At 46.1% G+C, this 18,175-nt stretch overlaps 1 long non-coding RNA gene across 1 annotated transcript; it reads right to left on the bottom strand.

Annotated features, from left to right (window-relative positions):
- Positions 1–381: 381 nt before the first annotated feature.
- Positions 382–1,909, bottom strand: LOC308408836. The gene is made up of 3 exons (XR_013973851.1): positions 630–1,909; positions 498–530; positions 382–464 (listed from the first exon to the last, which is right to left on the bottom strand). It is a non-coding gene; the product is annotated as an uncharacterized lncRNA (long non-coding RNA).
- Positions 1,910–18,175: the final 16,266 nt, after the last annotated feature.

Genomic DNA, 18,175 nt, shown 5'->3' with positions numbered 1-18,175 from the left:
TCTGCTGGGGGGCCTGAGGAGCCCGTCTGGCCGCCTTCTGCTTCACCACCTGTGGCTGCCTCACTGTCACCTGGTTCTGCCTCTGCTTCGCCCGGACCAGCTCCGGTCTGTGCTTCGCCCGGTCCAGCTCCAGCCTGTGCTTCGTCAGCCGCAGCTCCAGCCTGTGCTTCGTCAGCCGCAGCTCCAGCCTGTGCTTCGTCAGCTGCAGCCTCAGGGCCTTCATCCTCGCCCGGTCCGGCCTCTGCATCAGCTGCTCCTGCTCCACCTGGTCCGGCTCCACCCTCAGAGTCTTCGTCCTCGTCTGGCCCAGCCTCAGAGTCTTCGTCCTCGTCTGGCCCAGCCTCAGAGTCTTCGTCCTCGTCAGAGTCTTCGTCCTCGTCAGAGTCTTCGGCCTCGTCAGAGTCTTCGCCCTCGTCAGAGTCTTCGCCTGGTCCGGCCTCGTCAGAGTCTTCGCCTGGTCCGGCCTCGTCAGAGTCTTCGGCCTCGCCTGGTCCGGCCTCTGCCTGTGCTTCTGCTACGCCTGGTCCGGCCTCTGCCTGTGCTTCTGCTACGCCTGGTCCGGCTTCGGCCTCTGTTCCTGTTTCTGCCTCACCTGGTCCGGCCTCGGCTTCTGCCTCGCCTGGTCCGGCCTCATCCGAGTCTTCCTCGGCTTCTGCTTCTGCCTCGCCTGGTCCGGCCTCTGCTACGCCTGGTCCAGCCTCTGCTTCAGCGTCGCCTGGTCCTACGGCTGTTATGCCGCCGCCCAAGCCTCGCTCTGCACCTGGGAATCTTTGGCCACCTGCTGGACGTCACCGCCGTCGAGGTCGGCCACCTGAACTGTTTCTACGCCGTTGCCGTCCGCACGGTCGGCCACCTGAACTGTTTCTACGCCGTTGCCGTCCGCACGGTCGGCCCCCTGAACGGTTTCCATGTCGCCACCATTGCCGTCCGCACGGACGGCCCCCGGAACTGTTCGACCATGGACTTCTGTGCCGTCGGCCTCCGGGCCGGCCCCCTGATCACATGAACTATGATTTTCTGGACCGTCGCCCTCCGGGTCGGCCCCCTGAGGAGTCATGAACTGTTCCCTGCGCTCCTGTGATTTTGATGGACGTTTTGTTTTTGGTTTTTTTGGCCTTGTTTCTGGCCCTCCGTCCTGGACCCCCACCGCCCGCCCTTGGTGGGTTGGTTTTGGTTTTGTTTTTCGAGGTTTTCGGGCGTCTGGTATCCGCCCTTAAGGGGGGGGCTCTGTCACAGGCTGGGTCTCCGACCCAGCACTTTGAGTTTTCTTTGTATTGTTCTTATTTTTTGAGATGTTGTTAGTTTTGTGTTATTTCCTATTTGCCTTTAGTTTAGGCAGTTATTGCTCCTGGGTTTTCTGTTTGTGTTCTTGCATTATTCATCACGTATTTGGTATGTTAGGTTTGTATTGTCATGTCTAGTTTTAGTGTTTCCTGTTTTATTCTGACAGTGTCATGTGTTCTTTGGTCATTGTATTTAGTTTCACTCCTCCTGGTCCTGTCATTAGATTCATGTCAGTCAGCTGTTTCCTCATGTGTCGCCACTTCCCCTGATCACCTCATGTCTGTATTTAAGCCTTTTGTTTTCTTCATGCCATTGTCAGTTCGTCTGTTTATCTCACCAGGGTCACAGTTTTAGTCATGGTCTTAGCCTGTTTACCTCACCTCAGTCATAGTTCTAGTTTTCGTTTGTTATGTATTATTAGTCTTAGTCATGGTCTTTGTTTATTATTTTTCCACCACAGTCATAGTTTAGGTTTTGGTCTCAGTACCATTTAGTATTTTGTTTCTTAGTGTTTTTGCCTGTTTGTTTTTGGTCTCTTGGTTCATTTCCCTGCCGTCATCGCATTAAAGGTTCACCTTTCTGTTAATCATTACAATTCCTCGTCATCATCTGCTTTTGGGTCCTGTTTCCACACACATCGGCGCACCCCGCCGTGACATGGGGTCTATCACACCAGGCAAGACCCCAGGTGCAGGCTGTGTAAAGATGCCCCAGAGACAATCCAGCACATAACAGCAGGGTGCAAGATGCTAGCAGGCAAGGCATACATGGAACGCCATAACCAAGTGGCCGGCATAGTGTACAGGGACATCTGTGCCGAGTATAACCTGGAAGTCCCGAGGTCAAAATGGGAGATGCCCCCAAGGGTGGTGGAGAATGACCGAGCTAAGATCCTGTGGGACTTCCAGATACAGACGGACAAAATGGTGGTGGCTAACCAACCGGACATAGTGGTGGTAGACAAACAGAAGAAGACGGTCGTAGTGATCGATGTAGCGGTTCCGAATGACAGCAATATCAGGAAGAAGGAACACGAGAAGCTGGAGAAATACCAAGGGCTCAGAGAAGAGCTCGAGAGGATGTGGAGGGTGAAGGTAACGGTGGTCCCCGTGGTAATCGGAGCACTAGGTGCGGTGACTCCCAAGCTAGGCGAGTGGCTCCAGCAGATCCCAGGAAAAACATCGGAGATCTCTGTCCAGAAGAGCGCAGTCCTGGGAACAGCTAAGATACTGCGCAGGACCCTCAAGCTCCCAGGCCTCCGGTAGAGGACCCGAGCTTGAAGGATAAACCGCCCGCAGGGGCGTGCTGGGTGTTTTTTTGTTTTTTTTTATATATATATATATATAGTGATCCAGGCGGTCCACACTGAACGCTTGTAACACTCAGTGGTGGGGAAAAGATGACAACCAATAAAATTCTAAAAGACAATTTATTAGTACAATGTTTAAAAAAATTAAAGGATCAAACTGTCCCGTCTCCCACTTGCTAAAGGGATGAAACACACAGTCCAAGGCCAGAGCCAGCGATGCCACAAGTCAGTTGCAGTCTACATGTCAACCAGTTCAATAGGGATCAGCAGTTGTCCTCCAAAACCCACTGCTCTGTAAGCAGAAGGCCGGCAATCACTCAGGCCTCAGCAACCCAACGCTGCCTTTAGACTGCAGAACAGTAGGCCCTGACCTGCACAGAGAGATGAAATATCACCACATCTTCATTACACAATTCACAGTGCAGCAACTGATCCATCATAAATCAAGTCACCTTAGATCTGGCCACATGACATACCTGCACAGAGAGACAACATTTCACAGCAGTGTTTGTAGTGTGGGCTGTAAGTAGACTAGAATATCAGTGCAATCAAATACAGCTGCCTTCAATGAATCCAACTCCATCACAGCCACTGGCCCACAGCAAATGTGACACACAAAACCACTCCCACACCAGTGCAACTTCCCACAACCAACATGGAGATGAATCCATACAGGCAACATTACTATACCATGATACACGCTCAATATATGTATACATCAGCTTTGTCTTCAGTACCTGAAAACCATGCTCCATGGAGCTGAGATCAGGCGTTGAAGTAAGTGCTGGTCTCAAGGCAAATAAATGAGTCGGAGATTGAGTTTGCTTTGGATTGCTTTGGATTATTATCCACTCACGCTGTAAAATGCAGTTTTGTAACATTTTCTTGTCTCTGGGATGTTTGAAATGTGTGTGATGTTTGTTTCTTTAGTTTATTGCTGAGTCAGTTCCAAAATGCTCCTGAATTAAATACAATAGTCTCGTGCATTCACACAGGTGAACTCAGATCAAATAAAAGAAGTACTGGATGGTCTCTTTCTTATTCAATAAAAACTCTGAGCGTTCTCCATTGAGGAGAATCACATGGAAAAGGATATTACTACACTAACGACCAATACTGAATGGCCATAATGAAAACAGAATGAGAATGCTCAAGTACTACTACAAGAGTATTTTTGGTACAGTAATTGTTGCACATTATTCCACCTTTTTGTACGAGCGAACTCAGGTGCAGTTTATTTACAGTGACACCAGGTGATATGTACAACAGTGCCGGGAGAAAGGGGCTCCAGGGATTCCTGGGAAAAAGGGTTCATGTCACGGCTGGCGGAGGGAGCCGTGTGGTGTGGAGGAAAAGGAGGACCCAAGATGCAGCAAACTGATGATACGAGTGATGTTTTATTTACAAAGGTGGTGGTGGCAAAAACAGGCAACGAGGTATGAGTAAATTACAAACGGAAACCTAAACTGGGAGAACTAAATAACAAACCTGAGACCATACAAAGGGGGTGCGGGGCAGAGGGACGCAGAGACAGGACACCATGGAACGCAGATGAATGCAGAGATACGCAGAAATACACGGATGAATGCAGACGAGCCGACAACGAACACAGACCGACACCCACTAAATATACACACACAAGGTAATCAGGTAATCACACACAGGAGGGAAGAACAGCTGAACCTAATACACATGGGGACCGGAGGAGACAAGCTGAACACAATAACAACAGACACAGCCCTTCAGAACAGAACAGGAAATCCAGAACACGAGCCTTCAAAATAAAACAGGAAACAGACTGATGTACAACACAACACGGGGACATGAACAGAGCACCAAGGACAGACACAGGTAGGGCTGACAATACACCAAACTTCAGGTTAACCCCTAAACTAATACAAATCAGAATAAACACAAAACGCTGGGTCAACGACCCAGGACCATGACAGTTCATGTCACACTCTTCTTCTCCCTCGTCAGTCACTCACTCTCATACCACCGTTCACTCACAATATCCACACTCATGATCAAGTCCAGGGAAAAGCAGGGAAGGGTTGAGGATGGTCTATACATAGGGAGAGAACAGAGGAAATTCGGTGGAGGAAAACAGGATTTACTGGAATGAGGTGGAGCTACACTGATGGAAGCAGTGCAATATGTAGCACAGAGCCTTAAGTAGTGGCAGAAGAGGTGCGAGGATCGATTGCTGGTGTGTTGGGGAAGGAAACTCCGCCCAGCGAAGAGGAGGAGAGAGAGCGAGAGAGACAACAACAACAAACCCAAACTGGAGAGACACGGAGGACCCTGACATTTTATTTATTCAGCACTTTACTTAATCACTACTGTCTTTTAGCTTCTTTTATCAATGAATTGCAAAAGCATTAAGTGGATGCTTGGCTCCTTTAAATACAACCAGCCATGGACGGAGTTCATGCTGTTCAGCCACTGCGGTGCTTTATGGTCAGTCTGCAAGATGAAGGGCACAAATGAGAGGATTACTCATTGGTACCTAGCCATGCAGCCATTGAGGTTAAAAACATCTCTGGAAGAGACAACATTACAGCTGGCTATCTCTCTCTTTCGCTGTTCTAGCGAGAGTTTGTGAAGCAAGGGGTTGTGCAATGGCTGCACCTGCAGCCACACAACTTTAAAGTTGGGCAAAGATGTGCTCTGGGATGCTACTGTGTTATATATGGGAAGTGTTGATTGGACCATACCAAGTGCAGCTCTTTCACTGGTGACAATAAATAAGTAATTTTTAATGTTGTGCCTTTTCTTTGATTTATGGTTTGCTTTGTATTTTATTGAGTATTATTGATTTGAAGTGATTCTTACTGTTGCTTTGTTGTTTGATGTTAGATAATTTGTTAATATTTGTGTTCGCCTGTGTGTGTGTCAACTTGGGCTGATCAGCCAGTATTTAAGCTTCCTTTTGATTCTTGTTACGTCAGTTTTGTTATGTGGAGACATACAAGTTACTGTTTTTGTAAACTAGCCTAAACATGATACAAAAGGCACGAAACTCAAAATGCTGGGTCATAAGACAGGAAATGTGTTTCTCCATGACTGCAGTTGGCAATCAAAGCTGTGATGATTATGAGACAGATGTCACTCGTGGAGTCCTTTGTACTTGGATAGTGCCGGCATGCAGCACCAGAGGGACAAAATGTGGAGCTGTTGGCAGTGTGCAGCACTGCTGCTGGATTTTTGGAAAGTGCTTTTGAGTTCATGTTTAAACAGCAGTATTTTCCTGCATCCTTAAAACCCATTTATTCAAATTATTTCATTAGATATTTCATAACCATATTTATAAAATTCATGCTAGAATGGCTGTATGAGTTTAGCTCATGTGTGTTCCTGAGATTACATCACCTGAGTCGGCCTAAGGTTGTAGAATAGAGCATTTAAAATGGGTTCTACAGGGAGTGCAGAATTATTAGGCAAATGAGTATTTTGTCCACATCATCCTCTTCATGCATGTTGTCTTACTCCAAGCTGTATAGGCTCGAAAGCCTACTACCAATTAAGCATATTAGGTGATGTGCAACTCTGTAATGAGAAGGGGTGTGGTCTAATGACATCAACACCCTATATCAGGTGTGCATAATTATTAGGCAACGTCCTTTCCTTTGGCAAAATGGGTCAACAGAAGGACTTGACAGGCTCAGAAAAGTCAAAAAATAGTGAGATATCTTGCAGAGGGATGCAGCAGTCTCAAAATTGCAAAGCTTCTGAAGCGTGATCATCGAACAATCAAGCGTTTCATTCAAAATAGTCAACAGGGTCGCAAGAAGCGTGTGGAAAAACCAAGGAGGAAAATAACTGCCCATGAACTGAGAAAAGTCAAGCGTGCAGCTGCCAAGATGCCACTTGCCACCAGTTTGGCCATATTTCAGAGCTGCAACATCACTGGAGTGCCCAAAAGCACAAGGTGTGCAATACTCAGAGACATGGCCAAGGTAAGAAAGGCTGAAAGACGACCACCACTGAACAAGACACACAAGCTGAAACGTCAAGACTGGGCCAAGAAATATCTCAAGACTGGTTTTTCTAAGGTTTTATGGACTGATGAAATGAGAGTGAGTCTTGATGGGCCAGATGGATGGGCCCGTGGCTGGATTGGTAAAGGGCAGAGAGCTCCAGTCCCACTCAGACGCCAGCAAGGTGGAGGTGGAGTACTGGTTTGGGCTGGTATCATCAAAGATGAGCTTGTGGGGCCTTTTCGGGTTGAGGATGGAGTCAAGCTCAACTCCCAGTCCTACTGCCAGTTTCTGGAAGACACCTTCTTCAAGCAGTGGTACAGGAAGAAGTCTGCATCCTTCAAGAAAAACATGATTTTCATGCAGGACAATGCTCCATCACACGCGTCCAAGTACTCCACAGCGTGGCTGGCAAGAAAGGGTATAAAAGAAGAAAAACTAATGACATGGCCACCTTGTTCACCTGATCTGAACCCCATTGAGAACCTGTGGTCCATCATCAAATGTGAGATTTACAAGGAGGGAAAACAGTACACCTCTCTGAACAGTGTCTGGGAGGCTGTGGTTGCTGCTGCACGCAATGTTGATGGTGAACAGATCAAAACACTGACAGAATCCATGGATGGCAGGCTTTTGAGTGTCCTTGCAAAGAAAGGTGGCTATATTGGTCGCTGATTTGTTTTTGAATGTCAGAAATGTATATTTGTGAATGTGGAGATGTTATATTGGTTTCACTGGTAAAAATAAATAATTGAAATGGGTATATATTTGTTTTTGTTAAGTTGCCTAATAATTATGCACAGTAATAGTCACCTGCACACACAGATATCCCCCTAAAATAGCTAAAACTAAAAACAAACTAAAAACTACTTCCAAAAACATTCAGCTTTGATATTAATGAGTTTTTCGGGTTCGTTGAGAACATGGTTGTTGTTCAATAATAACATTATTCCTCAAAAATACAACTTGACTAATAATTCTGCACTCCCTGTAAAGTGCACTGCACTGTGTGCCGGCGCACTTTTTCCATAGGCCATGGTGGACTGACTGACCTCAGCATGCTTCTAGTGGTGGGTACATGATTAACATGAGGGGCGTGAAAGCTCGGGGAACCCTTGACCAATTTGTTGTCCACCAGGCCACGGCAGAAGCAGATATGGTATGTAAACATTGTTTTTTTTTAAACCCTCTGGTTAAGGTTAATGTGGGCGTGTGCAATGAATATCAGCGCTATGTGGCCAGAAGTGTGATAATATCATTTATTTTGTGTAATAAACAACTGCAAGGCTAGATGATTACAACAAATAGATGACTAATACATAAAAGTAATACATAGATGAATAGTGATGATGAGTTATGATGCGTAATCATGGGAACAAGCGGGTTTACAAACGGGAGCAGCTGATTAGCATTAGAAAAGCTGAAATAATACAAATGGAAAAACTAGTCTGTTTCCACAGATGTAGCATTGAGCTTTTGAGTTCATGACTTGGTTCTTTTTTACTTCAGCTACAGTCGAGGCCTTTGAGGCACAGATATTGTGTTTACAGGTGTTCCACAGACTTTCTGTTTGCACTTCTCTATTTGCACTAAATGTGCACTGTTACAAGAACGTTTTTCTTTCTACTGTTTTCTATTAATTTATGTCATTTTAAGTTAAGCAGGACAGAGTTCTTATAAAGAAAGATTTACTTATATTCTCAAAAGTTAAGCATGACAGGCTTTTTATCTGACATAAAATGTATAGAAATCATACATATAAACCAACCAGACTGTACATCACTGTCACAACAGCGTTTGTTTTCATTCAAAGGCTTTATGGCTTTTCCTACAATACCTGGTGGGCCGGGCCAATTTCTTGTCCCAGTCCAGACCTGCCTGTGGATTTCTCTGGTTTCATTTTATAATACTGGACTTATTTTTCTATGAAGGTTGGAACTTTGAGAGTTTAAACAAGAGAGAAAATTGTGGAAATGTTCATGCCTGTCTGATAAAAGTGTATGAAGTTTGCAGTGAGGGGTTTTACAGCCTTAAAACATATATAATAATTGTAAAAAATTAAGTTGGCTACTTCGCGAATTTTGCCTATCACAGGTTATTTTTAGAACGTAACTCCCGTCATAAACGAGGGGCCGCTGATAGGAAAAAGTGTGAATGGGTGACTGAGGCATGTTGTATAAAGTGCTTTGAGTGATCAGGTAGTGTATAAAAGCACTTTATAAGAACCATTTACCTTACATTCATCTTGCACAGGCTTTCCAATAGCATTTTCTTTTTACTGTGTATGTTGATGTTGTTTGACCTGAAGTCCTCTTGTGTGTGAGTTGATTCTTGCATGTATACAATCCCAAGAACTTTCATGTTTGGTTTGTTATTGGTTTAAAAGACATTTGGACACTGGAGAAATGTCACCATTTTTGCTTAACGAGAAGGTCTGTGCAACATGATTTAAGGTCAGCATGCACCTTTGTGCTGTGATAATGTCACCAGACATGCAGAAGACTCTTTGTCCTCTGGCAGTAGTACCTGGGATGTGAAGGTGTTGTTTTGGCAGTGTGGCCAGGAAACAACACCCGTGCTGGGTTTTTTGTGAGTGCAAAACACTCTCCTGGTGTTTTTTCCTCCTCCTCAGCCATGGGAGATAAAGACTTTGGGATTTAAACATCACAATAAATCTGACAAAGGAAATCTATTTGGACTGCATGACTTGTGACTCAACTTGTATGGCATGACAGGGGTCTGGGATCCTCTTCACTGTAACCAGATTCCACGTGATGTTCCTGGGCTTCTGGCTCAGAGAGCTTCTGACCCACTGAGGATGAACCAGTTTTTGTCTGAAGTACACTGAGCTGTTGTGCTTGGAGAACACGCTCCTGAGTTTCTCTGATAAACCTGCTACATAAGGCAGCGGTCCCTGACCTTTTTTGCACCACGGACCGATTTATTGTCAGACAATATTTTCACAGACTGGCCTTTAAGGTGTTGCGGATAAATACAACAAAATAAAATGATACGACCAAGACAAAAATGGTGGTATTTTGTAAATATAATAATAAACACAAACTCACTGTGTAATTATGTAACTTTATTAGCAGCATCCTCCTGAAACGCGCCAACAACATTGAGAGCATTATCCTCAGAGGTGGGACCAAGTCATTGTTTTGCAAGTCTCAAGTAAGTCTCAAGTCTTTATCCTCAAGTCTCAAGTCAAGTCTCAAGTAATGTCAGGCAAGTCAGAGTCGAGTCTCAAGTCACTGGTGTAAAAGTCCGAGTCAAGTCACAAGTCTGAAATTTTGAATTTCAAGTCCTTTCAAGTCATTAAAAAAAACCGAAAAAAAGCATGTTGCAGTTATGCTAAATGTAAATATTAGACCATGTAATTTTTAAATCTGTGTTTTTCTCAACACATGACAAAATAGTGAACTTAGAAAATATACACAAATTGTGAAATTGCACCTCTTTAAAATGCAGCTCAATTAAACTTAGCTCCAAGAATAATTTTCACCGACAGTTCTGAGATAAGCTGCATGTTATTCTTGGATGCGGTTGTAGGACCGGCTTTAAAATCGCATGACAAAAATATCACACACATTAAAAAAAAACTGCATCACCAACGTAGCCTGGAAAACATTTGCTAGTTAGATGAAGTCAGCTATCTCATATTTATATGCATATTTATAAGCATACGGTTCTTGGAGTGAGTGCATACACTCATGAAGTTTAGTAACTTCCGGTCACTGCAACAAGCCCAGGTACAGTTTACCGCCGGATGGGTACAGGACCTTGAAATGCACCGTGTAGAACGAAAGACCATCGTACGTATCATAAGTTTACCAGTCTCACAAATCGTCTTCATAAATACACATTCGTTAACCGTTTATTAATAGGACCTTTGAGCTCAACGGTAATTAATTAGTAGTGGAAATAATTTCTGGTAGCATCACAGAAATGTAGCAGTGACAATAATACTGTATGCTGTAATCGTACTGGGCAATTAGTGATACAAAAAACCTGTTTTATCCTGTGAATAAAAGTATGTGTTTTTGTCAGTGTACCATAATAACAGAAGCGAAACGCAATATTGTGTCAGGACAATTCACTATTTATGCACAATAAACAAAGGAGCATAGCACGACAATTTCTGTTCAGCGCCAGACTTGCTTGTAACCTATATCACTAATTATGTTATGAAAATGACGTATTAACTACAACAGCAGACTGACCTTTGTGGAAATGCTTGGAGCAGACTAACCTGTGAGCTGGAGTGTTCTGGGACGTTATATTTGATCTTTGAATGGCTGCAATCCAGGCCATCCGTCGCCTGTTTGTCACTTCGGAAACATGGCTCGAACAATTTCTCTTAAACGTCGTAATCCGATAACAACCGATCTCTTTACCCGTCGGCTTCCCGTGGCTGTCATGCGACCGGCTATTGCAGTTAATAATACAACAGCTTCTTGACATTTTTGTGTTTCTTTTTATCTCTGTGTAACTGATTTTAATTGAAAGCCTGCGTGCGCTAGTACTTCTTGCCACGAGTTCCCAGAATCCTTTGCGGTTCTACCCGTGAATGACGTCACATTTTCAATCTCTATATAATATGCATGTTAAATTTTATATTTGGGGTAAAATATCAAGTCTTTTCAAGTAAACCGGTTCAAGTCCAATTCAAGTCCCAAGTCATTGGTGTAAAAGTCCAAGTCAAGTCACAAGTCTTAGAACATTTTTTCAAGTCAAGTCTAAAGTCATAAAATTAATGACTCGAGTCTGACTCGAGTCCAAGTCATGTGACTCGAGTCCACACCTCTGATTATCCTCCCCTTAATGCTCTCTGGTCACTATGGTAACGCGTAAATGTTTCTTTCAAACACACAACTACAACACGGGAAAGACCCAGGGAAACCGAGTTAATGATAAAAACCCTGAAAACCATCAACTTCACACCACAGCCTCAACTCTCGCGGACCAGTACCAGTCTGTGGCCTGGGGGTTGGGGACCGCTGACATAAGGGATGACAGTGTTGTTCCGTTTGTCACTCTGTTTCTCCTTAGCTTGAGTTTGACCTTGTTTACTGTCAGGTAACGATACCTTTCTTTTCTTGGAGTCCAACTCAGACCCACTGAGTATAAACTCAGAGAACAGAACTTAGAAAACAGAACCATCCTCACCCCAATCAGATCTGCACACTGTTAGACCTCTGCATTACCGCCACATATTTTATATACAATGAGGGTTTCTATAGACAAAAACATGGCTGTGCCATGGGCTCTCCGTGACACCTATTATAGCCAACCTTTACATGGAGGAAGTGGAAATTAAAGCTCTTGGCCCTTTCAAAGGGACAGCACCTAACCACTGGTACAGATACATGGATGACTCCTGGGTCGCAATCAGAACCCAGGAAGTAGATTCCTTCATGGTTCACATCAACTCAGTGGATAGAGACAAAGTTCAGCAGGGAAGATACAAAGGATAAATGTTTGCTTTGCCTGGACTGTGCGCATTGAAGAGAATGGAAACCTGAGCACTGAAGTTTACCAGAAGAGCAGTTTCAGCAACAGTTCTTTCAACCTCGCTGTCTGAGGGAACGTTACAGGAGCTCGTTGCTTCTGCTGCTGTCAGACTCTTTAATTTATCCACTGAGGTCAGATCCACACATGTGGAACAAAACTGATCACACATCAGTGCACCCTGTCACTTTGTATACCACAACACACATACTAGTCCTTTAATCTCTATATTTATCTTAATATTTATCTATCATAACTCTTAACTCATTTTATATGAGCGCTTGTTGTTTGTTGTATATTTGCTGCCTTGACAACTCAGTTCCTCTCTGGGATTAATAAAGTCACAACATCTCAGTGTAGGTCACACAAAGCCACTAAGATAGTTTTGAGATCCCTTCCCAGACGCCTTGACACCCACTCACATCTTATGTCTGTTGATCTCAGTAAGTCACATGATAGGGTGAGGCAGGATCTCACAGTGGTTTCACTCAATACCTCTGCTGATAGAGACACCTTTTTTCAATTCAATTCAATTTTATTTATATAGCGCCAAATCACAACAAAAGTCGCCTCAAGGCGCTTCATGGATACAGAGAAAAACCCAACAATCAGATGACCCCTATGAACAAGCACTTTGGCGACAGTGGGAAGGAAAAACTCCCTTTTAACAGGAAGAAACCTCCGGCAGAACCAGGCTCAGGGAGGGGCGGGGCCATCTGCTGTGATTGGTTGGGGTGAGAGAAGGAAGACAGGATAAATATATGATGTGGAAGAGAGACAGGGGTTAATAACAGATATGATTCAATGCAGAGAGGTCTGTTAACACATAGTGAGTGAGAAAGATGACTGGAAAGGAAAAACTCAATGCATCATGGGAATCCCCCGGCAGCCTATGTCTATTGCAGTCTAAATATTTAAGACCTTATATGTGAGGAGCAGGATTTTAAATTCTGGATTTAACAGGAAGCCAATGAAGGGAAGCCAAAACAGGAGAAATCTGCTCTCTCTTTCTAGTCCCTGTCAGTACTCTTGCTGCAGCATTTTGGATTAACTGAAGGCTTTTCAGGGAGTTTTTAGGACTTCCTGATAATAATGAATTACAGTCGTCCAGCCTGGAAGTAATAAATGCATGAACTAGTTTTTCAGCGTCACTCTGAGACAGGATATTTCTAATTTTAGAGATGTTGCACAAATGGAAGAACGCAGTCTTACATATTTGTTTAATATGTGCGTTGAAGGACATGTCCTGGTCAAAAATGACTCCAAGGTTCCTCACAGCGTTACTGGAGGCCAAGGTAATGCCATCCAGAGTAAGAATCTGCTTAGATACCATATTTCTAAGCTTTTCAGGGCCGAGTACAATAACCTCAGTTTGATCTGAATTAAGAAGCAGAAAGTTAGCGGCCATCCAGGTCTTTATGTCTTTAAGACACTCCTGCAGTTTAACTCATTGGTGTGTGTTATCTGGCTTCATGGACAGATAGAGCTGGGTGTCATCTGCATAGCAGTGAAAATTTATGCTATGGCTTCTAATGATGCTGCCTAAGGGAAGCATGCATAATGTAAACAGAATTGGTCCTAGCACTGAACCCTGTGGAACTCCATAATTAACCTCAGTGTGTGAAGAGGACTCTCCATTTACACGCACAAACTGGAGTCTATTAGATAGATATGATACAAACCACTGCAGCACAGTACCTGTAATACCTACAGCATGTTCTAATCGCTCTAATAGGATATTATGGTCAATCAATCAATCAATCTTTATTTATAAAGCACTTTTCATACAAAAAAAAATGTAGCACAAAGTGCTTTACATAGGTAAAAGCAGCCCACCCCACCCTCCAACTCACTCCCCGCACTCTCATTAACATAAATGATGTGAATACACACATATCCCCCCCCCCCCCCCCCCACACACACACACACACACACATACACACACGCGCACACTTAAAGAGTAAAAATTGGGCTGGGCTCGCATGAGCCAAGTGAGGAAACACTATAACAGGGAGCCGTCTGCACCGGGAGCTGGTTACAGACCGCAGCCTCCAGGCTGGGCACACAGCAGGAGGGAGGCCAAGGAGCCCCCCAGCCAGGCTGAGAGGACCCCCAGAGACCCAGCAGCCACAGTCGATCACAGCCCCGGTGCAGAGAGCGCCCTCTGAGGAAACACTGGAGATATGACACAATAGGATATATACAGGGTAAAATGATAAAATAAATAAGAACAGGATACAATATAAATATAAATATAAATAGAGTAAGAAGATTAAAAATGAATAAGAATAAAATCAATAAATATTAGGTAAAGCCTAAATTAATAATAGAATAACAGGATAGAATAAATAAGCATAAAATAAATAAATGCTAAGTAAAAGCTAAATTAAAAAGGTGGTCTTGAGCCTGTTCTTAAAAACATGTACGTTCTCTGCGGCCCTGAGCTCCTCCGGCAGGCTGTTCCATAGACGAGGACCATACCACTGAAAAGCTGCCTCTCCGTGAGTATGTGTCCTGACTTTAGGGACAATTAAAAGGCCAGCACCAGAGGACCTCAGGGTCCGCGAGGGTTCGTATGGTAAAAGCAGATCTGAGAGATAAGAAGGCCCAAGACCATTAAGACATTTAAAAACCAATAAAAGAACTTTAAAATGTCATGGTCCGTGGTCCTGTGTCTGTGGAATGCGTGATGCTCGGGTAGCCACACCCCCGGGCTGGGCCATCACCAGCACACCTGCTCTCCATCCCGGTGATTACACGGAGATCCACTTAATCCGGCGCTGACGGATGCTCCACGCCAGTCCGTAGTCATCCCCACAGTGGTAACCAGACTTCCACGAAAAGTTTGCATTCTCTTCTGCTTGGAACTTTGTTTAACCTGCCTACTTCTGTCCAGGTTTCTACTCGGCGTCTGCTACCTGCCTGTCCTCCGGCTCAACTGGATCTCGCGGTGCTCACCTGGCCCACTCGCCATTCCACGGACTTCCTGCCCCCACGGACTGCCACACTTCCCTCCCGAGCTCCCACGGTTCCGTTCTATCGTAAGCCCCTACTCTAACTCAGTCCTGATATGTTCTCCCCGCTTCCTGGCTCCCTAGTAATCATCTCCCCTTTCTATTGCAGCCCCCCGCCGTCCCGATCCCGGCTTCCTCGTGTCATTGTTTCCCCGGATTTTTAGTTTCTGTTTTGCTCTCTACTTTCCCCGGGTCGCCTTTCGTTGTTTTAATAAAGTGTCTTTTTGTTAGCTCGGAGTCTGCGCCTGGATCCTTTCGTGCCCGCGCACCACGGCGCATGACATAAAATCGATCCTGACACACACAGGGAGCCAATGCAGTGATTCTAAAACCGGTGTAATGTGGGCCCGCCCTCTGGTCTTCGTCAGCACACGAGCTGCCGAGTTTTGCAAAAGTTGTAAAGTTGAAATATTCTTCTTAGGAAGACCAGAGAGCAGGGCATTACAGTAATCAATGCGACTGGTAATAAAAGCATGCATCAGCATCTCCGTGTTGGCCCGAGAGAGAATAGGGCGGACTCTGGCTATATTTTACAGCCAGAGTCGTGTTTGAGAATTATACCACGGAGTCAGGTACTTCTGATTTGAGGTCTTAGTTTTCACAGGAGCTACAGTATCCAGAGACGTACGTAGTGAGGAGGTAAAATTATTAACAAGATGATTAACCTCTGTTGGGGTAGCGTTCAGATAGCTGTTCTGCTCTGTGTTGGTACAGGGCATTGAAGATGATAACAGTGGGTGGATTATATTCTTAAACTTAGTTACAGCACTTTCAGAAAGACATCTACTGTGATAAAGTCTACTCCCCACTGCTGTGTAATCAATTATTGTAAATGTAAATGTTATCAGGAAATGATCAGACAGGGGAGGGTTTTCAGGAAACACTTTTTTTTCACGACTAGCACATGTCTCCTTGTGTACGACCGACAAACATTACTGGACATAAAAGACGGTCTTTCTTATAACTTTCCGGAGTTCAAGTTTTGCAACACGGACCCTCCGTTTGCAGACCCCCCATTCATCTCACCTGAGACGCCTTTGTTCTCTGGCCCTGGAGGCCGCAAACGCCGACGCAGAGGGAGAAGATCTGGCGTTTTGGTCCGACTGAGACGGCGCACTAACAGACCACCGTTACCCAGTTTATTACTGGCTAACGTGCAGTCTCTGGAGAACAAGCTATGCGTGTCATGAATCGCTGTGCGGCAGGCAGGAGTTGGACCCAAAGTGCAGGACTCACAGACTCAGGGAGGTGAACTCAAAACTCAGCTTTATTTGCTGGCAGGGAAAAAACATACAAACTAATCTAAACTGGGAACTTGGAAAACTCACAGAGAGACACACAGGGAGATCCACACAGCATGAGGGACGACGCGACACTGACTCAGAGAAACACAGGGTTTAAATACACTGGGAAGTAACGAGGGGAATGAGACACAGAAGGAGGGCACAGCTGGGAGAAATCAGGACTGACGAGACAAGCAAAGCAGGACGCATTCACATGAGACACGGACCATCAAAGTAAAACAGGAAGTATCACACAGAGACGCGAACTTGACACAGTGGAGACAGCAACTAAGAAATACAGAGACATAAACCATAAGGCAGAGGTCTAAGAACCAAAATACACAGGGAAATACTCAGCTGGGAACACAAGAGACTAGACTAGAGAGAGTAACAAAAAACCAACCATGAGAACATAATGCACAATGCAGAGTGACAGAAAACAAGAAACTCAAACATGCAAAGACACACAATTACACAGAACAGAGGGGACACAGAGAGACATGAAGGGCAAGGGATCAAAACTAGAAGCCATAGAATAAATCACACACAAGTACAATAATACAAAAATCACAAACTAAAAACGCTGGGTCAGGAGACCCAGGACCGTGACAGTACCCCCCCCTCAAGGGCTGGCTCCAGACAGCCCAAACACAGAAAAACAAAACCAAACAGAAAACAACCCAGGGCGGGCGGCGGGGGCCCAGGACGGAGGGCTCGGAACAGAAAACAAAAGAAGAGCACAGCAAACACCGGAGCCCAAGAAAACAACCCAAACACAGAGCAGTTCAGGGGGCCGACCATGCGGAAGGCAACGGCGGAGACGTGGAACCAGTTCAGGGGGCCGACCGTGCGCAAGGCAACGGCGGCGACGTGGAAACAGTTCAGGAGGCCGGCCGTGCGCAAGGCAGCGGCGGCGGCGAAGGAGACAACGGAGCAGTTCAGGAGGCCGACCGCGCGGAAGGCAGCGGCGGCGGCGAAGGAGACAACGGAGCAGTTCAGGGGGCCGACCGCGCGGAAGGCAGCGGCGGCCCTCCAGTCTCAGGCGTGCTGGCCATGGCCTGGTGGGCACAGGACCAGACGAGGCAGGACCAGACGAGGCAGGACCAGACGAGGCAGGACCAGACGAGGACGAAGACTCGGAGGCCGGACCAGACGAGGACGAAGAGGCTGAGGCCGGACCAGACGAGGACGAAGAGGCTGAGGCCGGACCAGACGAGGACGAAGAGGCTGAGGCCGGACCAGACGAGGACGAAGAGGCTGAGGCCGGACCAGACGAGGACGAAGAGGCTGAGGCCGGACCAGACGAGGACGAAGAGGCTGAGGCCGGACCAGGCGGAGCTGCAGAGGCTGAGGCCGGACCAGGCGGAGCTGCAGAGGCTGAGGCCGGACCAGGCGGAGCTGCAGAGGCTGAGGCCGGACCAGGCGGAGCTGCAGAGGCTGAGGCCGGACCAGGCGGAGCTGCAGAGGCTGAGGCCGGACCAGGCGGAGCTGCAGAGGCTGAGGCCGGACCAGGCGGAGCTGCAGAGGCTGAGGCCGGACCAGGCGGAGCTGCAGAGGCTGAGGCCGGACCAGGCGGAGCAGAGGCAGAAGGCTGAACAGGCTCCTCGGGCCCTCCAGCGGAGACAGGTGGCTGAACGGGCTCCTCGGGCCCTCCAGCGGAGACAGGTGGCTGAACGGGCTCCTCGGGCCCTCCAGCGGAGACAGGTGGCTGAACGGGCTCCTCGGGCCCTCCAGCGGAGACAGGTGGCTGAACGGGCTCCTCGGGCCCTCCAGCGGAGACAGGTGGCTGAACGG

The sequence above is a fragment of the Rhamphochromis sp. 'chilingali' genome, assembly GCF_963969265.1.
Source record: "Rhamphochromis sp. 'chilingali' genome assembly, chromosome: 13".
In the NCBI taxonomy this organism is placed as follows: Eukaryota; Metazoa; Chordata; class Actinopteri; order Cichliformes; family Cichlidae; genus Rhamphochromis; species Rhamphochromis sp. 'chilingali'.
Note: the sequence above shows the minus strand (reverse complement) of the source record. Positions and strands in the feature narration are given on the sequence as shown.